This window comes from Bos indicus, chromosome 13 (genome assembly GCF_029378745.1).
Source record: "Bos indicus isolate NIAB-ARS_2022 breed Sahiwal x Tharparkar chromosome 13, NIAB-ARS_B.indTharparkar_mat_pri_1.0, whole genome shotgun sequence".
In the NCBI taxonomy this organism is placed as follows: domain Eukaryota; kingdom Metazoa; phylum Chordata; class Mammalia; order Artiodactyla; family Bovidae; genus Bos; species Bos indicus.
Window position 1 is genome coordinate 57614308 of NC_091772.1, and position 24771 is coordinate 57639078.

At 51.8% G+C, this 24771-nt stretch overlaps 1 long non-coding RNA gene across 1 annotated transcript; it reads left to right on the forward strand.

The window, feature by feature from the left end:
• Nucleotides 1-1028: 1028 nt before the first annotated feature.
• Nucleotides 1029-24546, forward strand: LOC139186396 (uncharacterized). The gene is made up of 4 exons (XR_011569939.1): nucleotides 1029-2103; nucleotides 2477-2666; nucleotides 24045-24077; nucleotides 24350-24546. It is a non-coding gene; the product is annotated as an uncharacterized lncRNA (long non-coding RNA).
• Nucleotides 24547-24771: the final 225 nt, after the last annotated feature.

Genomic DNA, 24771 nt, shown 5'->3' on the forward strand with positions numbered 1-24771 from the left:
GTAAAGACCACTTTCCCATTTGCCCCCCAGCAGCTTGGATGCAAGGACTCCGAGGCTGTGGACCCACGAGTGATTTAATCATTAGAAAGATCACACTGGTACCAGCTCTTATTCCGTCCATGACAACTGTCTCCCTAAAAGCCCTCCCTGCCACTTCTGAAAGATCTTGCGCTTCATAGGGGCATCACGCGTGCCCTCTCCATTCATGGGGCACCAGGGCTGCAGCAGGACACAGAGGGCATGGGAGCCAAGGAGGGAGTCAGCTGGGGGCTCTAGACCCAGGGTGGGCAAACCATGGCCCCAGGGTCAAGTCCCAAGCAGGATTTTTACATTTTTAAATGGTTGGGAAGAAGAAAAAAAAGAAAAACCACATCAAAAGTAGAATATTTTTCTTGACCCAAGGAAATTATTTACAGGAACTGAAATTTGAAATTCCCATAAAGTTTTATCGGTTCGTGGCCACACCCGGCGGGGTACACGTATTGTGCGTCGCTGCTTTTGTTGAAGATTTTTACTATCGGGTGCTTTTATAGAATAAGTTTCCTGAGTCCTGGTCCAAACCAATGGATGGGTTTGCACAGGGTTCTGTCAACTCCCTGGAATTGTTTGCAAAGTGGGGGCTGGGCATTTGTTCAGAGGAAGGCGCACAGTTCTCATCACGTCCTCCCAGAGCCCAGGTTCCCAAGTCACAGGGTCACTGGAGTTAGAACATGTAAACACAGGACACCCAGTTACATCAGAATTTCAGATAAACAAGAAAGACACTTTTATATGAGGATGTCCCACATATTTCCTGGGACAGACACGTACTGGAACTTATCCATTGTTCATCTGAAATTCCAGCGTGATTTGGTGGGACGTGTGGATCACCACCAGGATGGGAAGAGACAGGGGACTGGCCCCCTATGCATCTGGTTCTCACAGCCCCTCCCTTACCACCAAGCTGGTGCCTCCGTCTCTCCTGTTTCCTCCCACCCACCCACCCCCAGTGCTTCCTGAGTCACATGGTGGTCTAGTCAAAATAAGACGTTACATTTGTTTCCCCTGAATTGATTTTTATAAATCTTTATGGCATAAGCTCTGTTCTGATTCCACAGAAATCCACACTTACTGTAAAAAATTTAAACCCTGGATGAAATGGATAAGACATGAAGGGCAAGCGTCCATGATCTGGCCGCTTGGGGACCACCTGGTCCTCCCGGGCTGTGTGGGTCAGACCCTCTGTGTTTTCCCATGCTTGTGCCTAGGCATGAGGTCACTAAGTCCACCAGGCTCTGGGAAGTGAGGCACTGGAGACAACTTTCCAGCTCAGTAGATCCGATTTACCTCGTTCTTTTTAACGGCCTAGAATGCTCAACTGATGGTCTCACCAGCCTGTAAGTAATGACCCTCAGATGCAGTTGATGTGACCTGCTTGCATATCTCGGCATCTCAGAACCTCTTACTCCCATCACGTGAAGTCTAGCACAGCTCTAGCTCTTTCTTTTTATCAAAGTAATGCACATGCGTAATTGAAAAGCTGAAGAGTTCCATTTGCTCCTCATGAAAGAGATGGTCCTTTATCCCACCCTTTGGCCCTAATCTGTGCTTTTAGCCCTTTCTTCCTACATTTCTAAAGAGCATGCTCCTGGGGCCATTTCTGACTTCCTGTCTGGGACAGCATCCACGGGGGTGACACTTGGCTTCTGGGACCCCACCACTTCCCAGGTGATTCCCCACCCTTCTCTGCAGGATTCAGTCTGGAGATGCCCCTGCCTGCCTCCACTTCAGACCCCTCCCAACTAGCCCTCCTGGGTCCCCTTCTGGCCCTGGGTGATGCCTGAGTCTGTGTTTGACTGTCAGCAAGAACCAGCCAGTCGTGGGCAGAGATGAGGGCATGATGCTCCCCTACCTGCCCGTAGCACCAGGAGGATATGTGGACAAGACCATCCCCATCCTCTTGGGAGGGCCGAGGTCCCTAAGTGTCCTGAGGTGGCCAGGGGAGAGGCCAGCCCTGCCTGGGCTGCCCAGTGTCCAGAGCACCTTGGAGGCTGGAGCCTGAGCCACTGTGTCTTCCGCAGGTGCTGTTTGGGAAGAGGCCGTCCAGCATCTGGAGATCGTTAGGTGAGGGGGACTCGGGCATGAGGGTGGGCTGCAGGGGGGAAACTCAGACCACTGACCCCTGTTGATTGAGAAGTGTCTAGATGCCCAGACCCAAGCAAGTATTCAGAGACAGACAGCAGAATATGGCTGGTTTCTTCCCCAGAGGACCTGAGTCCTGGGGGGAAGCAAGCCCCATACCTGAGGAAGATAACCAAGTGACAGGGAGATCCAGAAAGGGCTGGGGGTTGGCAAGAGGCAAAGGGAAGCCTCCTAGGATAGGTGGGACACAGTCAGCCTTCTTGGAAGAGGGGCAAAACTGATGGGTGGGGGTTGTGGGTGGGAGGGGGCAGGGAACCAGGCTAGACCCTCTCTCAGCCCCTCATCCCCAACTTAGGTTCAGCTGGGTGGATGCGAAGGACGTTGTGCGCCTCCTGGCCCCAGACATTGGGATGGCACGTGTGGGCCTGGTCACCTCCAAGCTGGGCCATGAGCTGGTGAGGCCTCCTGGGACCACAGCACCTTCCCCTTTCGATACCATGGACCACGAGGAGGACGAGATGGCGGGAGAGAGACACAGCATGGAGGTAAGTAGGAGAAGGGGTGCCAGGAGGTGGCTGGGGCCACGCGCCCCACAAGATGCTGAGTGGCCTTCACAACAGACAATGCTGAGTTCCTCAAAAAGGGTCAGCCCTGCAGGCCTTATCAGCACTTCCCACAAAAAAAGGAGAAATGCAGAGTTCCTCAAAGTTAAAAATGGTCCACCCTGCAGGCCTCGTCAGCACTTCTGAGGCAGATAGGCACCCTGACCCTCCCGGAAGGATGTGGCTCCCCCGGCGGCAGCTTGTCCACTGAGCTCTGTGTCCCAGTACCTGGGCAAAGCAGGCCTGGACCAGCTGCCCAGTAAGTAGCAGAGGAGGAGCAGCATCCACTGGAAGTGGGGCTGGAACTGGCAGCAGAGAACCAGCCTGGGGGGGCTCCCTTGCCGCCTGAAATGCCCACTTTATGGGGCATGGTCCTTAGGGTGGGGGCTGGGAAGGATACCTCCTGAGCTGGTGAAGTTCCCTGACTCTCCCCATACCACTGAAGTTCCACTGTTAGGGATTCATTCTTTCAGCTGAAATATGAGTGCACACACACAGGGGATTTAAGGGCAGATATCCCTGGAAGTGGCGCTAGTGGTAAAGAACTTGCCTGCCAATGCAGGAGACATAAGAGACGGGGGTTTGATGCCTGGGTTGGGAAGATCCCCTGGAGAAGAAAAATGGCAACCCACTCCAGTATTCTTGCCTGGAAAATCCCATGGACGGAGGAGCCTGGTGGGCTGGGGTCACAGAGTTGGACATGACTGAATGACTGAGCACGTGTTTCTGGAAGGACCGGGAGACTTTTTGGCTTTTATTCCTCACTTTGGGGTAGTAACGGAGAAGGCAATGGCACCCCACTCCAGTACTCTTGCCTGGAAAATCCTGTGGATGGCAGAGGCTGGTAGGCTGCAGTCCATGGGGTCGCTAAGAGTCGGACACGACAGCGACTTCCCTTTCCCTTTGGGGTAGTAACAGAGGCCCAGGTGGAAGATGGACTTGGGTGAGGTCACGACACCTCTTGAAATCCCCCAAGGCCACCCTCAGGTTTAGGAATTTGCTAGAAGTCCTCTCAGCAAGGCTTTGTCCTCACAGTCAGGTTATCACCATGAGAGGGCGAAGAGGAAGGCAAAGAGCAGAGTGCAGGTTGTGCTGAGACTGGCTCCCAGGGGCATGGCTTGCATCCCAGTGTGAACCTGCTGTGTGACCATCAGCAAGTCATTCCCCATCTCTGGGCCGCTTGCACCGCAGATGCTTGATCCAAACCCTTCCAGGTCAGAGAGCCGCTCATCTGTCAGGCAGGGAAGGACCCCATGGTTCTTTCTGGCTTCTCCTTTGACTTTTCCAGCATTGTGAGAGCAATATTGAGGGCGATGTCACCAACTGGTGCTCTGACCTTCGTGGCGAGAAGGCTATGGAGGCCAAGGGGACAAGGGAGGAGTGGGTCCTAAAAGTTGCTGCCTTCACATCAAGCTTGAAGGGTGTCTTGGAGCCCTTCTTCCCCACCACGTGGAAGGTCCTGGTGACCCTTCTACCGGGTGCAGCAGGTAGCAAGAGGTCCCCGTGGGAGGGGGACAGACCCTGGGGTGGCTGGGGGGCTGGGGGCATTCAGGGGACGGGGCCACAGCTGTTGAGAGAAAGGGGACACAGAGGCCCAGCTGAGGACTGGACTGTGGGTCTCCAGGGCAGAAGAGAGACGGAGAGCCACAGCCCTGGGCTCCGTGGAATGTCCATGGGGGTGTGGCCTATCAACTCCCACTGCTGATCAGATACAAGAGCTTGAGCCACCCCAAGGAAACCCAAACTTGGGGGTCTACAGCATCCCCCCTTCTCTCTGGGGCCTGTGGTTGTGGTGGCCAGTCTAGGCCTCAGTCATGGCCTAGACTGACATAGTTGGGGCTCCAGGCTAGGCAAGGCTGCCCATCATGTGGGTGGGGGTTGTCTCCCCACGGATGATCTCCCCTTCCATGACCTCTGCCGTGTACTTTGGGGCCTTCCCGGGCCTGGGCTCCTGGTGGGCGTGCGGCCGGGCTTTGAGCACCGTGGCCTTTAGCACCCTGTGCGTCTTCATGGCCATCTTCACTGCCGGGCACCTGGGGGGCCTGTACCTCTACCAGCTACCCTTCTTCCAGAACTGCGTGCCTCCCGACGACATTTACGCCAGGTACTGACCAGACTGTCCCTACCATGGATGGCAGAGGGTCCAGCCTCCCTTGAGGAGTGGGTACTGCCCTTTAAATGGCCATGGCTGCATTTTCCTTTCCCTAAAAAGGACCGGCTTCAGGCGAGCAAAGCCTTCTTCCACTGGTATCTTCTTGACCACATGAGAGAGAGTGAGAACAGGAGGTGTCCATCAGCTTCCTTGTCCTGAAGGCTGATGCTAAGACCGTGGTCAGCTTGGGAGGACGCCACGCCTGGGTGGGAATCTGTGGTCTGTGCCCACAGTCGCCTCTGTTCAGAAGGAGAGCAGCCCCACCTACCTCCATTTTGGCTGTCTGCTGTCAATCATTCATTCCACAAGCCTCATCAAGTCCTATAGCATCCCAGGTGCTGGCCCAGGTGATACAGAGACAAACAAGAGAGATGTGGCCTTGCGGAGGTTTTTCACCTACAGACGGGCTTCTAGTGCCCTCCAGGAGGATGGAGACTGACAACTGGGGGGTCAGTGAAGCCCTAGGGCCAACAAGCAAGGCAGATGGCTCTCACCATCTGACGGGGGAGGCAGATGAGCAGCTGGACAACGTGACGAGTCCCACAGTTGGGGAGGGGGCTGAGGGAACACACAATGGGCACTCCTGGTGTGGCCCTTTGGGCACAGTGGGGAGGAAAGGCCATCTAAGCAGGTTTGCTGCAAGGCAGCCAGGGCCCCATGGAGTGCCCTATTTCACCCTCCACCCTGAGTCTGATCATCCCCCCACCCCCAGGGAAAGGACTCCAGAAGGCAGAGAAGGCTAAGGTGTAGGTGCTTCCCAGAAGGGGTGCCCAACCAGGGAGGTCCATGGCAGCACCTGGTGGCTCTGTGCATGCAGGCTGCTGGGGATGACCGCCCTCATCAGGACCAACCTCACAGGGTTCTGGAAGCTCCACCTCCATCCCGGTCTCAGCTGGCCAGAAATTGTAAACCCCCTGATTCTGTTGCTGTCCTACTACACACTGATCCTCCTGCTGCAACAGCAGGCCCTGCAGCCTGGGGTAAGTTGTCCCCAGAGAACTGGGATCATTTATTCACCTGCCAGACACAGAGGAAAGCAAGCAGATGAGCACATTCTCACTAGGGTGTGAATGACTGATAGCTGCTCACTGGTTTCTCCTCCCATGGTCCTAAACAGACAAGCTGTAAGGAGATGTGATAGTTGCCTTCGAAGGTTTAAAGGGCTATTGTGCAGCTGAGACAACTTGGCTCCACTCAGCTCCAGGGAGCAGACGGAAGGTGGGAGGGTGTAAATTACAAAGAGGCATCTTTCAGTTTAACGCACAAAAGGACTGCAAAAAGTTACAGCTGCTCATTGATGGAGGCACAGGCCACTGTGAATCACCTGTACAAGCCCTGTCTTTCTTTTTGAAAAAATATTTATCTATTTGGCTGCACCAGGTCTTAATTGCTACGCTCGAGATTTTTGATCTTTTTGGCAGAATGTGGGATCTTTCATTGTGGATGACCGCTCTAGTTGTAGCGCTAAAGTTAGTTGCTCTGCGGTACACAGGATCTTAGTTCCCTGACCAGGGATCAAACTCACGCCGTCTGACAGATTCTTAACCACAGGACCACCAGGGAGGTCCCAAGCTTTCCTATCTTATGACTTGTTCACAGAAATTCTTGGAGACCTTGCTGGCCCTGACTAGAAGAGGGCAGGAGCCCTGGGGAAATGGGGGAGGGGTGGATGGCTTTCCTAGGAGGCAGGGCTGGAGCAGGATGCATGGGTGTCCCCCAAGCATCATTACTCCGAGCCTGGCCTGTGAACCTGGCCAGGAGCTTGTCAGTGATGGGGACTCTCAGCACCCACCCCCCACCTGCCCGTCAGGGTCTGCATTTTCCCTGGGGCCCTCAGGGCATTGATGTAGAGCAGGGCTGTCCAGTAAACAGAGCTTTCTATGATGATGGAGAGAACTCTCTCCATCAGCACCGTCAAGCCCACCAGCTGCCACCAGCCACGTGTGGCTTCTGAGCACTTCAATCGTGGCTCCTGCGACCGGGTAAGCAGATGTTTCATTTTGCTTAATTAAAATGAAAATTTAAAAACTAACACTCGACTCGGTTATTGGGAAACTTGAAATTTGTTTGGAACAACTTGGGTGCGTGGATCTGTGTTTTCCACTTTACATTTTATGAAATCTAAATACAGATCGAGTACTTCTGACAAAAATTTAGCATCCAAATTGCAATATGCTAGAAGAGCAAAACATGCATCAGATTGGGAAAAAACTTGATACGGCAAAAGGAGTGTCAGCTCTCGCTGCTTACCACTCACCTGTGGAGAGAGTAGTGTTCGTGTGTTTCAAACAGCACCTGGCTCATGCCCACCCCCCGCCATGGTGGAGAGCAGCCCCTGCCCCAAGCATTGAGTAGAGTGGGGGGATCATGGGAAGGGCTTCTTTGGTGGCTCAGATGGTAAAGAATCTGCCTGCAATGCGGGAGATGTGGGTTCAATTCCTGGGTCGGGAAGAATTCTCCAGGGAATTCCCTGGAGAAGGGAATGGCAACCCACTCCAGTATTCTTGCCTGAAGAATCCCATGGACAGAGGAGCCTGATGGGGTACAGTCCATGGGGTTTCAGAGTCAGACATGATTGAGCAACTAACACTTCAGCTCCTACCCAATGGTCTTGGAGACCTCAGGAAGAGGGAAAGTCTGGGGAAAGTCTCAGTTTTGAACAACCCTCCCACCCCCACCCCCATCCCTGCCCATTGAGGCCTCTTCTTCCTGTCGGGGGAGGGCATCTTAGGTACCCAGCAGTCTCATATATGGGATTTAGCCAATGGCTGGGGATTTGAAAGCTGCGTTTTCTCCCAGAAGCCGGGAGAGAGGGAGGCAGTCCCTACAAGGTCGCCAAGCAGAGGTGAACAACAGGAGCTGCTGCGCTCTGTTCTGTGGACCTCAGGCAGCGAGGAGGAGCAGATAAGACCCTTCCCTGCCCCATTCTGGGGCACCAACTGAGGCAGCCTCATTGCATGGAAAGATAACAGTAACAGCTACAATAAGAAGGGAAGTTATTAGGATTTCCTCTATGTCCAGTGCCATTTCTTTCTTTTTAAATGTTAACTTTATTTACTTATTTTTTGGCTGCACAGCCTCTTCCTTGCAATGTGCTGGCTTTTCTAGTGGGCTTAGGTGTCCTGTGGCACATGAGATCTAGTTTCCTGACCAGGGATTGAACCCTCATCCCCTCCATTGGAAGATTTTCAACTGCTGGATCACCAGGGCCATCCCTCTGGTGCCATATCAAGTGCTTTACATTGTCCTCATCCTCATGGTATAGACAGGGAAACTGAGACAGAGGGGGCGTCACTCCCTATGCTGGTATTAGGCGGTAAAACTGGAATTTGAACCGGGCAGTACAACACCAGAGCTTCTGTCTTAATGTAAAAAGGTGACAAAGTTGCGTTAAACCACCAGGAAAATCCCAAGCTCAGCAAACCAAGATGGTGCCAATGCGCAGCACAGCCAGAAATCCTGCCTTGGCCTGCAAACACCGAGTGGTGAGTGTTGCTCGCCCAGGGGAGCTAAGCAAGGGGCTAGCCCATCTGCATGGGATGAAGCATGACACTCATGCATCATTCATCATTTTGAGTAACAGACGTGGGTAGGAATACTGCAGTAGCAGGCGTGGTGAGGGTTCACCGGGCACTGGTTGGCATATGCGTCTCGTCTGCAGATAGGGTGCGGGGTGAGGGATCCCAGAAGCAAATAACTTGCCCAAGGTCATCAACCCAGCCTCCTCATCCCCGATGAGAAGCTGTCTGTCTTTGCAGAAGTAGTCTGTATGAATAATTGCCCGCATCACTTGCTTCAGGGTGATTAGACTTACGCTCACCTTGGCAGGATGGGCTCATCCTTTATCTCAGTTCTGTGTCTGTGTGCAGCCCCGTGACAACTCCGAGTTCCCTGGGGCCCAGAGGAACCTCGGGGACAGATTTGTAATTCAGAAAGAAAGAAACCTGTGAACAGCCAGCTGTAGTCCCTGAAGCAAGAGCAAATCTCCCGATTCTGCCTCGTCACTTGCGGACAAAGCTCCTTCCTGAGTTCATCTTCTCAGGTCGAGCCTGTCACTTTGGACTTGGGGTTGTGCAGCTTCATAGTAACACGTGTGTACAGACCCCCTGACACCCTTCCTCCTCACCCCACCGTGCCTAACCCAATGTTCCAGATGCAGAGCGTGGTGGATAGCAGATGCTCACAGCTCGCGCTGGTTTAGTCTCTCAGAGCTCCAGCAGGTGGGGAAACTGAAGGATGGTATTAATATCCTATAGATGAACTCTTATTCCCCACCCCCGCACTAAGCGAGGCTAGGTTAAAACTGGCTTAAAGTGTGAAAGTGTTAGTCGGTCAGTCATGTCTGATTCTTTGTGACCCCCATGGACTGTACCCACCAGGCTCCTCTGTTGATGGGATTCTCCAGGCAAGCATACTGGAGTGGGTTGCCATTCCCTCCTCCAGAGGATCTTCCTGACTCAGGGATTGAACCCTGGTCTTCCCATAGTGCAGGCAGATTCTTTATCATCTAAGCCACCAGGGAAGCCCTTAGACCCATCTCACAGCACTGTCCTGGATGGGAAAGTTTAAACATAGACTCTAGTTGAAAGGCAAAAAAAAACCCAAAAAGCAATCACCGTTTGTCCATGCTTTGAGGCAGCCTCCCAGAAGTTCCTCTCTACATAGGAGCATGAAGCTGAGACCCTGCCTCCTCCCATGGTGGGTGAGGGGACCCCACCATCACCACTGTGACTCCTTTCATGATTCATCCAAAATGAGAGCCTCATTGTGTGATGCTCAAATGAACTGGGAACCTCGCTTCCCTGTCCAACAGGCTCTCCCTCCAGCAGGGCTCCATAGGTGATATATGTCCACACTTTATTTACCACAGACAGACAGAGCCCCTCGCTCCTTAGCCTGGTAGGAAGCCAAGGCCATTCATCACCCACTTGCTCCTTTTTGAAATTCACCGAGCAGCGGGCATCTCTTTAAACCCCTGCACGTAATGCATTCTAAACAGCGTTTTCTACACGGAGGCATTTGCTCGACCTCGGCTCTGCGCACAGGATGGAATGGTGCCCTAGGAAGCACCTTCCGCAGCCTATTTGGAACGCACTCCTTGAGATGGCTCTGTGGCTGTCTACTGCCAAGGCTGTGAGGGGACCCCAGGCATGGGGGTGTGGAGGCTATGGAGACCACAAGGCTGGGTTTCCGTTCTCCAGAACCCACCACCCAGGAAGGGCACCGAGGCATGTGTGTGACTAGCTGGAATGCAGGGCGAGGAGAAGCAAGCTTGGAACCCTCTCTGGAGAGGGAGGCGATACTTGTTGGCTGTGATCTTGGAAGACAGTAGCTGGGCCTCCCTGGGACTTCAACATAGCCTCAACCAGGGTCTGGGGTAGGAGACAGAAGAGCTCAGCTGGAAGTGTGGGTTGGGTCTCTATAGAGGGAAGTGGTGGTGAGCTCATTGCTGGTTAGGGGACTATCCCAGGTGAAGCCTACATATTTTGGTGGGAAATAAATATCAATTATAAAATTAAAAGATACTTGCTCTTTGGAAGAAAAGCTATGGTAAACCCAGACAGCATATTAAAAAGCAGAGATATCACTTTGCTGACAAAGGTCTATGTAGTCAAAGCTATGGTTTTTCCAGTAATCATGTACGGATGGGAGAGTTAGACCATAAAGAAGGCTGAGTGCCAAAGAACTGATGCTTTCAAACTGTCGTGTTGGAGAAGACTCTTGAGAATCCCTTGGACAGTAAGGAGACCAAACGAGTTAATCCTAAAGGAATTCAACCCTGAATATTCATTGGAAGGACTGATGCTGAAGCTGAAGCTCCAGTATTTTGGTGACCCGATGCAAAGAGTCTACTCATTGGAAAAGACCCTGATGCTGGGAAGGATTGAAAGCAAGAGGAGAAGGGGGTGAAAGAGGATGAGATGATTTGATGGCATCACTGACTCAATGGACAGGAGTGAAAGACGCTCATGTCCACTGAGTGTGCCATAGTGATGGTGAGGGACATGGAAACCTGGCGTATGCAATCCATTGGGTTGCAAAGAGTTGGACACAACTGAGCAACTAAACAGCAAAAGTGTGACTAGCTCTCTGATTGAGAAGAGCTTGGGCTAAAAGGGAGAAGAATGTCCTCAAAGCCTTCAAACCTTGCCTGCCCCAAACAAGGCTCAGGGCACCTTGCCTGATCTGGTCTCCATCGGGAACATCCTGCTTTGAAGAACAGTACTTCTGTCCATCCAAATTCTGCAAGCAAGTCTCTTCCCTACTCTCAACCCATATTGAATGCACCAAAAAGATGCTTCTGCATTGTCCCAAGTTACTCCAAACTCATTCATTTCCCACTTCAGATCAGCTTACCACACCAGTGCATTGTCCCCTGCTCTCCTCAGACCCAGGCAGTGCCCCCCTGGGTCTGCCATGCGCACCTGTCCCCTATAGTCTATTCACTGCATGGCAGCTGGAGATATTCTTTCCAGTGAATCTAACCTTTTGTCCTGCCCGCCTCTCTAGCCCTCAGTGTCTTCCCACCACTCTTGCAATAAACACTAAGGCACTTGGCCAGGCCTTTGGGATCCTGAGTGACCTCTCAGGTCTTCCAGCTTTCTGGGCTCCAGCCCTCCAGGATCCTTCCTCAAGACCATCCTCCTCTACACAGGGTTCATTTTGGCTCATTCATGAGCTCATGTTCGGGCTCATTTTGGCTGCCTTCCCCTCACCTCAGTGATTCCCTTGTTCCTTCCTTCCTCCGAAGCCACCCAGGCTGCTCTGACCATGGTGTGCCTCTGCTGTGACCCTGACACAGCTGTCATTTTACATGTGAGGGTCTCTGCTGTCGCTACCCTCACACTGGACAACGTGTGGGTGTGGGAACGGGGTGGTTTTGCTCACTGTGCCTGCGATGCGTCACGGGTTCTGAAAAGGATGGATGCATGAGGCCTGGCTGCGGCCCAGAGTTTAAACAGTGCCATACAGACACAGGGTGGGGAGTGCATGGTGGGCTGGGGGCTGTCGGTGCCAAGGGTGGGCTTGCTGGGGAGGAGTGATGTAAAGCAGACACTCTGGGACTCTTTCCCCAGAGGCTCAGGGAAGAGCAGGTGAGACCAGAGACCAGGTCAGGAGCATCGAAAGCAGTGAAGAGGTCGCTGCCATCCTTCAGGTCAGATCAAGCTCAGGAGTCTGAGGGAAAGTGGGGAGGAGGTTCTGGGTCTGAAACAGGCTTTCAGAAACCCCAACTTGGACTCGAGTGCCTCAGGTAACCCACGTGCCTCGGAGTCTCACCTGGCTTTTATACAAATCGTCGCCAGGAAGTTAACTGAAAACTGGCCTTCATGCTGTCTCCTCTGGGCTCACCTGGGGCCTTCAGAGAGTGCTGGGGTGCCTATGACCTCCAGCTTTCCATCCAGGAACTCCCCTAAGCAGCCCTCCCTCCTTTGCCAGGTGACGCCCCTCCCAGGAGGGAGCTGGCAGGACCTCCCCCTTCTGCGTGGAGCCCCAGGACAATGCCTGGCCTGGACCCACCAGTGTCCTTTGTGCCAGAAAAGAGTCAGACAAGCTCAGGTAAGAGACCCACAGCCCAAAGGAGGGCCTGCCAACCCCCTAGCACCCCAGGTCCTAGATACATCGTAGCAAAGCCTATCATCTCCCAGACAACATAGAAACAGGAGGCCTCCTCAGCGGGGGCAGTCAGATGGGAGCCTTCACCCTGGAGATGGGCTGTTCACCCACCTGGCTTACAAACCATTGAGTTCAGACGGGATGCAGGAGACACTACGTCATGCCTCACACTTGCTAAGGGAACGTTCTTTGGGCAGAAAAAACTGGGCAGGATGGACCTAAAAACTGCCAGACTTGAACAGAAACAAATCTGGCAGTTTTTAAGTCCATCATCATGACGAGAACGGCAACTTTTTTGATGTGTGAGCCAAGCCCGGGGCCCTGGATGCTCAGCCCCTCTTTCCGTCTTTGCTGGACGGAAGGGGCCTCATAAACTGGTTTTACTGTCTAGCTCACTTTATCGAGAAGGAAATAGGGGATCATAGCGCTTAAGTCCCCGGCCCGCAGGAAACCATGTCCGGCTGACTTAAAAGGCCTGCTCTTAACCTAATCCTAACTTAATCCAGGCGAGAGCTGGTTATTCTCCACCTCAGCACCAGCAACATTTTGGGTGGGATTCTTCTTTGTAGGAGGCCGTTCTGTCCATGTGGGATGTTGAGCAGCCTCCCTGGCCTCCACCCACTAGACGCCAGCATCATCCCCTCTCCCCTCATGCCAGCATGTCTCTAGACCCTGCCAAGTGTCCCCTGCGGGGGACAGATAAAGCCACCCTTGGTTGAGAACTCTAGAATGTCCTTCACAAGGCTGTGATGACCTGAGTCATGAGTGCAGTTAGGTTCCCATCTCCTGTCCTCACCTCCTTTTGGGAAAGAGGTTCCCAGCAGCACAGACAGATTTGCTACCAAGAGCCACCTTCCCTGGTCCTCCAACGAGTTCCCAGGACCTTCTGTCCAACTAGGTTTCAACTCCTTGGAGGATGGGGGCTGATGCTGCTTAGCGAACCCTGCGGTGCCCAGCACAGGCTGGGCATAAAGAAGGCGCCTAATAATAGCTTCCTGAGTGATAGCATACCATGGACCACGTAGAGAGAAGCCCTAACCCTGCACTGGGCTGCTGCAGTGGAGACATTCCTCTTGTTCCCTTATTCTGGAAACATCCACTGAGAACCAACCGACGGCCAGCTCCTCAGGGGCTCTAGGAGTAGCGCTCACGCCTGCCACGTTGGCTTCAGGGTGTTGGCAAAGGTGCTGTTGGGCTCATGGATAGGTTCAGGCAGGACTCAAAGGGTGTGCTCTCTGTTTTGAGGGAAGGTGTGGGTGGGTGGTGGGGCTGATGCTGGCCAGGCTGCTCTTGTGTGGGCACAGGAGCTGTGAGGTGCTCTGATCCCTCCCTGCTCTGAGGACAGACCCTCTGACAGGCTCCCGCAGGTTACAGGCTTGGGTGTGCCCATCTTGCTACAGCCCCGCCCCGCCACCTGAAGCCTGTCGGTGCCCTTTGCTTGCAGGACACGCTGCCACCGCCACCCCACACAGAGTCAGGGCTGAGCTGCACCTCGGTCTTGGGCTACCTCGCCACAAGGCATAGCCATGTCCCTGCACTGATCACCATGATGGTGAGTCCTGGGGAGGTAGGCTGAGCATGCATGCACACACCAACAGATAATTTATAATGTTGTGTTAGTTTCAGATGTATGGCAAAGGGATTCAGTGATACACATATATATTTCAGATTATTTTCCATTACAGATTATTATAAGATATTGATTATTGTTCCTTGTGTTATATAGTATATCCTTGTTGCTTATCTGTTTTATATATAGTAGTTTGAATCTATTAATCCCAATTTATTGAATTGAATTTATTAATCCCTAATTTATCCTTCCCCTGCTTCCCTTTCCTCTTTGGTAACCATGTTTGTTTTCTATGTCTGTGAGTCTATTTCTGTCTTGTATATAGATTCACCTGTATCGTTCTTTTTAGATTCCACATATAAGTGATATTATATTATACTTGTTTTGCTTTGTCTGACTTACTTCACTTAGTATGATAATCTCTAGGTCCGTCCCTGTTGCTGCAGATGGCATTATTTCATTCTTTGCTATGGCTGAGAAATATTCCATTATACATACATGTATATATGTATATATTATATATATGTGTGTGTATATATATATATATATATATATATAGAGAGAGAGAGAGAGAGAGAGAGAGAGAGAGACCTTCCTTGGTGGCTCAATGGCAAAGAATCCACCTGTAGTGCAGGAGCCACAGGAGACTTGGTTTTGATCCCCAGGTCGGCAAGATCCCTGGAGGAGGGCATGGCAACCCACTCCAGTATTCTTGCCTGGAGAATCCCATGGACAGAGAAGTCTGGGGGGCTACAGTCCACGGGGTCGTGAAGTGTCAGACACAACTGAAGTGACTAAGCACATACATATATATACACACACACCACACCTTCTTTATCCATCCATCTGTTGATGGACATTTGGGCTGCTTCCATGTCTTGGCTGTTGAAAACAGTGCTGCTGTGAACACTGGGGTGCATGCGTGTTTTTGAATTAGAGTTTTCATCTTTTCCAGATATATGTCCATGAGTGGGATTACAGGATCAAACGGTAGTTCTATATTTAGTTATTTAAGGAGCCTCCATATTGTTCTCCATAGTGACTGCACTAATTTACATTTCTGCCAATGTAGGAGGGTTACCTTTTCTCCACATCCTCTCTAGCATTTCTTATTTGTAGACATTTTGGTGCTGGGCATTTTGACCACTGTGAAATGATACCTCATTGTAGTTTTGATTTGCATTCTCTAATAATTAGTGATGCTGAGCATCATTTCATGTGCCTGTTGGCCATCTGTGTGCTCTTTGGAGAAATGTCTACTTAGGTCTTCTGCCCATTTTTTGATTGAGTTGTTTTTTTTTGATATTGAGCTGCATGAGCTGTGTATTTTGGAAATTTAGCCCTTGTTGGCTGCGTCATTTGCAAATATTTTCTCCCATTCTGTAGGTTGTTTTTGTTTTGTTGATGGTCTCCTTTGCTGTGCAAAAGCTTTTAAGTTTGATTAGGTCCCATTTGTTTGTTTTTGCTCTTATTTCTTTTGCCTTGGGAGACTGATCTAAGAAAATGTTGCTACGATTTATGTCTGAAAGTGTTTTGCCTGTGTTTCTTCTGGGAGTTTTATGGTGTCATGTTTTACATTTAGATCTTTAAACCGTTTTGAGTTTTTGTATATGGTGTGAGGGAGTGTTCTAATTTCATTGATTTACATGAGGCTGTCCAGCTTTCCCAACACCACTTACTGAAGGGACTGTCTTTTCTCCATCGTATATTTGTGGGTCCTGGCACTTGCAATGAAGCTCAGAGAGCTGGAAAGCACTTGGCATACTTGATGAAAGATCCCATGCGAGCTGGGGGTGTCCTGACCGGGGCCTGAGGGCAGGAAGGGTTGGCCTGGAGGCCCATGTGTCCTTCTCAGAGAGGCTTTTTTGTGTGTGTGGTAAAATGCTTCTGCTTGTCCTTATCACTGGGATGGCCAAGCTTGTATCACCATTACAAGGGAAGGAAGCACCTCTTGTAAGGGACAAGTCTCCTGGTTATAGAGGGTCTCTGGGGAGGGCTGGGCTGTACCAGCCATCCTGTCTTGCTGGGATGTAACTCCCCACAGCGGCTCTGAGATGGGGAGTAGGGCTGGAAACCCTGAGTCCCCCACTACCCTGCTCAAAAGGGAACTTTGGCTGTTGATCAAATGCATTTATCCGAAGTTTTACATCCAAAGTGGATTTGAGAGAGGGACCATACTAATGGCTGCTGCACAGGAGAAGCCCTGCTTATCTGTCCAAATAATGGGGGCTCCCGCTGGGTGTAGGGGATGGGGCTAGATTTGGAAATGAAGTTGTATTTTTTTTTTAACATTTATCTATTTATTTAATTTTGGCTGTGCTGGGTCTTTTTTGTTGCATGCAGGCTTTCTCTAGTTGCAGCACACAGGGTCTACTCTCCTGTTGTGGAGCACCGGCTCTAGGTGACCAGGCTTCAGTGGTTGCCACGCGTGGGCTCGGAGGTTGCAGCTCCCCGGCTCTAGAGCACTGGCTCAGTAGTTGTGGTGTGTGGGCTTAGCTGCTCCTCGGCATGTGGGGTCTTCTCAGACCAGGGATCGAACCTGTGGCCCTGGCATTGCAAGGCAGATTCTTAACCACTAGACCACTAAGGAAGCACTGGAAATGAAGTTTTAAGAAGGCTCGGAGCCCCTGGGCCTTGAGACGTGCTCTGAGAGGAGCTGCCTCTCTGCAGGTGTGGAGCATCTGCTTCACAGGCTGGCCAGGCTGCTTGCTGCTGCTCTGGGCCTGTGTCATCTGGATGGCCCGGGACCCCTGCTGCCTGGCCCTGAGAAGTATACCCTTCCTGGTCGGCTACGCCAGCCTCCTGATCATCCTCAGTTTCATGGTGGGCCTCCATGTGTCCCGAGAGGAGCTGTTCCCCGGGGTCCCGGGCTGGCTCCTCACCAACCTGGACCTGAAACCCTACCTGCAGCCATGTCTCCACCTGGGTGCCAAGATGCGCTCTGGGGATGGGATTAGAGCCAGGGGATTTAACATTACAGAAAAGACCACAGCTGAGGGCTGGGGACAGTGGGGCATGGGGGCAGAGGAGGAGGCAGGGCTGGGGGGTCCACCTTGGCTCAGTGCCCGGCTCCTGGAGACCCTGTGTGCCTTTGTCTTCACTCCACAAGATGCAGGGGGAACATCATGAGCACCTCCACTCTGACCCCCATTGTCTCCGAGGGGCAGGTGATGTGAGCCCAGGGTGCACCATGCAGTTGGGGGGACACGTTCCAGCTGGCCCCCGACTCCCCCTTCCACGGAGCTGCTGTGGCTCTTGCACCCTAGACGACAGGGCTCTGAGAGACAGAAGCCTGTTTCCAGCCCCAGCCCCTGTGGCAGGAGGGAGACCCATGGCTTGTTTTCCGGGAGATCCAGCGTGAGCCGTAAAGGAAGTGTGTGTTTCCACTGCAGAGTCTCTATGCATCCGTGTTCTGGCTGCTGCTGTGGCAGTGGGTCTCCAAGAGCCGGAGGCTGGTGGAGGAGGAGGCCTGGTGAGGGGACCCCGGGGATGTGAGCGGTGAGGACGCTGGATGGACTGGCTCCTGCCCTTTCTCAGGCCATTTATGTGCATGTTTGAAGTTAACCGTTTCCCCCAGGAATCCCAGAATCTTAGGGTTAAAGGAGCCTCCAGGCCCTTGTTTCTGGTCTGCCTTTAGCTGGTTCCTTGCTGGCTCTCCAAGGACACACAGCGAGTGGTCCCAGGTGACCTGGGTCACACCTGGAAACTCAGAGCGGGGTGCAGGGGCAGCCTGTGGTCCAGGAGGTGCCCGGCAACACAGCTTTGCTCTTCAAGAATTCAGATCTAGAACTTTCTGGCCCCAGATGGGATATGAGCCACAGCCCCTTCCTGAGCAAAGTGAGGCCCTGGATGGGAGGGGCCTTTGGGGGAGGCTTTCTGAGCCCTCATGGTTCAGAGTCCAGTGTCCCAGCCCTGGAGACACCACCTCCCCAACCTGTCTCCTGTCAGAAGGGAACGGGGAAGCACTGTGGCCAGTGTCCCAGAAATCTGAGTGCTCCCCTGCCTCTCCCCCTGCACAGGGCCCGGCAGCATCCTCAAGTCTCCTAGTCGAGTACCGGCTCTGCCTTGGTGCCGCCCTGTGCTTTGCTGTCAGCTTTGCCAGCAAGGTGGTGGTATACAGGGTCATCTACGTCCTCCTCTTCCTGTTCTGGGTGACCTGGCACCAGGTAAACCCCGGTGGGACCCCAAGCCCCCAGTCCCTGCCCTGCTTCTCTGCCCCAGGCTGCTTCCTCCTTCTGCTTTCTGACTTCTGGCCCTGCCATGTGTGGTTGCCTCGGGGCTGGCACTCTCCTCATGGAGAGGGGACCACGCAGCTCACAGGCTTCACACCCACAGCTGCTCTGCCAAGCCTCTGACCCGGGTGCCCATTCACATTTATCAACAAGTCCACACAGCCTGCTCCACGACCAGATGCACCAACCCTGCCTCCAGATACGTGAGCGTTCCAACACATGGGTGGAGAGAGAGTGCATGGAACACGGGAGCCACAGACAGAGGAAGAGATCAATTTCCAATACCACCTGGACTGCTCAATATACAGACAGAACTCCCAATGCCTCAGCTTTCTGGCTGTCCGGGGGCGGCAGGTTGGGCAGGGGGTTACCCTTCCCAATGCTGAGATTTGCTTTTCTGCAGGAAACTTAACTGAAGGCCTGGACCCCTGACTTCACTTTGCATGTCTTGTTAAAACTTATCTAGACCCTCATATAAGAATAAGCTTGGGGACTTCCCTGATGGTCCAGTGGTTAAGACTCCACACTCACAATGCAGGGGGGCTGGGTTCAATCCCTGGTCAGGGAACTAAATCCTGCATGCCACAACTGAAGATCCCATACCTCACAACTAAGACCCGATGCAGCCAAATAAATGTACATATATATGTGTGTGTGTATATATGTGAGTGTGTGCATATATGTGTGTGTGTATATATATATATATATGAAAGTGAAAATGTTAGTTGTGCAATCATATCCAAATCTTTGCAACCCTATGGACTGTAGCCTGCCAGGCTCCTCCGTTCTTGGAATTCTCCAGGCAAGAATACTGGGGTGGGTAAATATTCCCTTCTCCAGGGGATCTTCCTGACCCAGGGACCAAACCTGGGTCTCCTGCATTGCAGGCGGATTCTTCACCATCTGAGTCACCAGGAAAGCCCATATGTGTATGTGTATGTGTATGTGTATATATAAGGAATGAGCTTGGGCTCCAAGCAGCAAAGATTTCTGCTGGAAAGAACAGTTTTGCACAGGGAGCGGGTCTCGTACACTCCCCTGCAGCCCTTCTGGTCATGGCCGCCCCTGCCCCGCTCACCTCTCTAAACCTGCCTCGCCTTCATCAGGACTGTGTCTGAATTACAGATACACCATAATTCCTGGAGAAGGAGCTCCAAGTGCTTCTGGATGGTCATGGTCTCTTAACCCATGATGGTCCTTTCCGCTGTCTACCCTTTCCAGTTTCAAGCTGTTTCTGAATTTTTCAGTGAAACCCTAGGACTGTCTGAAGAGGGGTAAGAATGCCTTAGGCCCTGGGCTGATGAATGGGGAGGGGGCTTTTCTAGTTGGTTCTGTGCTCCCTGGGCATCTCTGTAAAGCTCCCGAGCCCCTCCAGGTCTGGGGAGACGCCTCTGGCAGCTCCAAGTTTCAAGATCAGAGCCCAGGAAGAGGAGCCCCTGGAGATTTTGCTGCCAGGTCCCTCCTGTTCTATCGGGGTCTCAGGACCCATGGACTTGAAACCCCAGCGTGTTCCCACCTTGGGCTCTCACCAGACTCAGGCAAACCCCGTCCTCAGCTCGCAGCCTGAGTTTTAGCTGTGAGTCTCTTTATGCGGAGAGCACACATGCCAGAGGTTCCCGCAAGGGCGCTGGGCTTCTCCAGGTCATGTGAGCCCACCTTTCACAGAACTGTGGCCCAGAGCCGGATTCTAGGGCTAGCGCCCTGTTTTCTCCCTACTGAATCCCCTCAGGGTGCATCTTAGAGTGGGTGTGGGGAAGGTGGCTGCCGTGACTGAAACTTGATGACCCCAGCATCCTGTTTCCTGGTGTGGCAAGTGAGTTCTTTGTCCACAGCGCCTCCTCTCGGTCATAAATGCAACCAACGTCTGGGAAGCATTTCCTGACCAATTTTGTCCCAGGGCGCTGGGAAGTCTCCTTCCTAGATCGGACAAAGATTCTGTGGATAGGCCACGCGATGTTTTCATTTTAAGATTCACGGCCCCTGCTGACAATCTAAAATTCTCTGGATCACCTGTCTCACATATCTATCGTAATCCAGAAGTTTTGTCCTACTGCTTCTCCCCATACCCAGAGTCGCACTATTACAATTATTTCGTGTGGGGTTAGCGAGTTCTTTGTCCACAGCGCCTCCTCTCGGTCATAAACGCAACCAACGTCTGGGAGGCATTTCAGGACCAGTTTTGTCCCAGGGCCCTGGGAAGTCTCCTTCCTAGATCAGACAACGATTCTGTGGATAGGCCAACTGCCTCAGGACTTTAGCCATCATTAACTCTCCTGGGAGACAGTGAAGGACAGGGGAGCCTGGCGTGCTGCAGTCCATGGGGTTGCAAAGAGTTGGACACTACTTAGTGGACCGAACAACAGCAAGGCTCTCCAGGACCCCTCACAATCAAATATCACTTGCTTATCCAGACCCTGCTTATTTAACTTATACACAGAGTACATCATGTGAAATGCTGGGCTGGATGAAGCACAAGCTGGAATCAAGATTGCCAGGAGAAATATTAATAACCTCAGATACACAGATGATACCACCCTTATAGCAGAAAGCGAAGAAAAACTAAAGAGCCTCTTGATGAAAGTGAAAGAGGAGAGTGAACATGTTGGCTTAAAACTCAACATTCAGAAAACTAAGATCATGGCATCCAGTCCCATCACTTCATGGCAAATATATGGAGAAACAATGGAAACGGTGAGAGACTTTATTTTGGAGGGAGCTCCAAAATCACTGCAGATGGTGACAGCAGCCATGAAATTAAAAGATAATTGCTCTTTGGAAGAAAAGCTATGACCAACCTAGACAGCATATTAAAAAGCAGACATTACTTTGCCAAGAAAGGTCCGTCTAGTCAAAGTTACAGTTTCTCCAGTAGTCATGTATGGATGTGAGAGTTGGACCATTACGAAAGCTGAGTGCAGAAGTGATGCTTTTGAACTGTAATGTTGGAGAAGACTCTTGAGAGTCCCTTGGACTGCAAGGAGATCAAACCAGTCAATCCTTTAGGAAATCAGTCCTGAATATTCACTGAAGGACTGATGCTGAAGCTGAAGCTCCAATACTTTGGCCATCCTTATGTGAAGAACTGACTCATTGGAAAAACCCCCGATGTTCAGAAAGATTGAAGGCAGGAGGAGAAGGGGATGACAGAGGATGAGATGGTTGGATGGCATTATCGACTCAATGGACATGAGTTTGAGCAAGCTCCAGGAGTTGCTGATGGACAGGGAAGCCTGGCGTGCTGTGGTTCATGGGGTCACAAAGAGTTGGACACGACTGAGCGACTGAACTGAATTGATCAAGACAAAGTGCAGTGGAGGGACTTTGCTGGTGGTCCAGTGGCTAAGCCTCCACACTCCCCATGTACGAAGTCTGAGTTCGATCCCTGGTCAGGGAACCAGATCCCACATGGCACAAATAAGATCCTGCGTGCCACAGTTAAGACCCAGTGCAGACAAGTAAATCAATAGAAAGAAGTAGAAAGAGTTAGTCTCTCAGTTATGTCCAACTCTTTGCAATCCCATGGACTATATAGCTCACGAGGCTCCTCTGTCCATGGAATTCTCCAGGCAAGAATACAGGAGTGGGTAGCCATTCCTTCTCCAGGGGATCTTCCCGACCTAGGGATCAAACCTAGGTCTATTGCATTGCAGGCAGATTCTTTACTGTCTGAGTCACTAGGGAAGCCTCCCAAGTAAATAAATATGTCTTTTAAAAGAGAGAAAGGGCAGGCCGGCCCCTCAAGGAAGGCAGGACCCAGGGAACAGCAGCCTCTCGACCTTGATCCGTTCCAAGCTCCGAGACCTGGGCCTGCAGCGGTTCCATGCGGCCATGCTGTTTGCTGAGCTCCTATTGCCCACTGCGCTCCTGCTGGCAGGCATCCTCCAGTGTCGTTACCGTAATGAAGACCTCAGGAAGACCACTGGCCTGCGTAATAGCCCCATTACATGGAAGGGCTCGTCTGACAGGTACCACTGTCCCGGGGCAGCCTTTGGAGATTTTGCTAATGGCAGGCTCAGAGTCAGGCCTGTGCACTGAATCAACCATCTGTAGGTGTTCTGTAGACATTGGTGGGGAAAGTTAGACCCTGTGTGTCTCTGGAGGGTCTACGGACCAGGCCAGGGGCTTCTGGGCGGGAATGTGCACTTGGCTTTTGCTGCGACTCTCTGGGTCAGTGCTGTCTGCCTGTCGGATGGTCTGTGGGCCTGAGGGTCTGTTTTATTTTCGTTTTTACTGTTTTGGCCTCTAACTAAATTAAGACATTGGCTGTGAAACTTGGCTTTTAAAGACTTTCTAAAATTTGAGTCACTAATAGGATAGGATATTTTGCAGAATTCTTATTTTAGAAGGCGGTGCGTCACCAGAGCAATTTGCTTCTTACTCAAAAGTTAGGCGGGAGGCTGTGGCCTTCTCAAGCCTCAAGACCTGCATCTGTTTTTTGGATCAAACTTTGCCACGCTCCTAACATGTTTTGTGAAAAAGTACACAAAATACCACGGCTTGATTCTTTTTATCCCCAGGGGTTGTCAAATACTCTTTTTTGTCAACATCGTGCGGTTTGATTTTGGTTTTTACTCGGCTTTGTTTGTATCCAAGGTGGGATGTGAAAGCTTTAGAGAAAAGGAAGGGTGCTGGGAGCCAGTTGGTCCCTGGGTGAGGTTGGGAGGCCCTGCCTGTGAGCAGGGTGCTCTTTCCTCCACTGCACCCTGCCCTCCATCCCCAAAATTATGTGTAATTCGGAAAGGATGCCTGCTGTGGAGAGAGAACACTTGGGGAGAAAAGTTCTCTTTTGAGGCTCCCAGGCCTCCCTGGGTCAACTGGGATGGTGTGAAGGGGTGAGGGTTTTCAGAGGTGGCTGATGATGTTTGGGGACCGGGTTGCCATGGCAACATAATACGAGCTCCAGCCCCCGCTGTACTTCCAACCTAAGCACCCTGTGATCTGTCTCCCCCGGCAACAGGAAGGAAACCGACGTGCATCTCCCACCAGACGTGTGAGTGCCTCTCTTTAAAATTCCTCCTGCGAGGCGTGCCCTCCCCAGGGAACATGCCCTGCGTCAGGTGCACCAGACGAGCTGCCCCTGGCTCAGCTGCCCTGTTCCCTGAGCATTCAGGTGTTGATCTCATTCTTTACAAAAATTCCAGCAGAGAATCAATGCCCATCCCTAGGGGACTGACTAAGCAAATGACGGTGTGTCTCAGAATCTAGGATGCTCTGAGAGGAGGAGGAGGAGGAGGAGGAGGAGGCAGCTCCATGTGTGCTGATCTGGAGTGAGACTGAAGCTAGATGACCAAGTGGCAAAAGCAAGGGGCAGAACACTGTGTATAGAATGTGCCCCCATTTGTCCAAGGAGAAGATATCTGCACACACAGGCCTATATTGAATATGTGAAGTACGCGTCTTTTGAAGAATGCACGAGAGATCTGTCATGGTGCTTGCCTTGGGGAGGGAGACAGAGGTGTGAAGGAGAGTTGCTTTCACTGTGTACCCTTTGTGCCCTTTGAATTACTTTTTTAAACTACTGACTCAATAAACATGAATCTGAGCAAACTCCAGGAGGGAAGCCTAGCGTGCTGCAGTCCATGGGGTCGCAAAGAGTCAGACACAACTTAACAACTAAGCAACAATGGTGCTTTGTCCAGTCAATATAACAAATGAGTAAATGCGTAAAAATTTATTAGAGTTTGCTGTTTAAATAACTCCAATGAGAAAGGAATACTTTTATAAATAGAGCTCTCTCTGTGTATCTCTTTCAGGCTTAAGGTTATACCTGGGAAACTTCAGAAGAGGTAAGAACTAAAGAGTCAGAGAAAAATGCACTCTTTTCCAGAAATTGATTTCTGGAGTCAGTTGTGCCCCGAGCAAAGCATAAATGTGATTCCTGATGGTGCAGGTCAAACACAACTTTCCCCTTATGGTCAAGTCCTTGATTCTATTCCCTACCCGTGTCTGCTCGTGGCATGGACCCATTGCGCTTATGGGCTTTGATAACACAGGCTAATAAGTTGGTACCCAGTCCCCCTACTTGAAAGTCCCTCAGTTCTCTGCCTTTGGTTTTCAGATTACGACACAGTGGGGAAGAGGAGGCCACTCAGAACTGTGCCGACAAGGCCAGCACTTCCAAGTGGAAGGCGGAGGAGTCTGGAAGGCTGGGGAGGAAGGTGCCAGCAGGTGGGAGATGCCGCTTTCCCCTAGAAGCCCTGCATGACGCTGCCCGGGGGCTCCTCTCCAGAGCTGCCAAGAATTCTGGGCACCCAGGCAAACGGTTGATTCATTAAAACAAAAAAATAATCCACCCAGATTGTTGACCTGGTTCCCTGATGCAACATGGTCTCAGCATACTGTCTTCACATTTTATTTTGGGGGCAGGCCAAGTGTCCCAGGTGTGAGGGGGCTGGGATGTCATGGCCCTGCGCCATCTGCCTGTTTCCTCCTACCCACGTTCATTCCCATGCCCGATGGGGAGCCCATTCGCATCAGTTG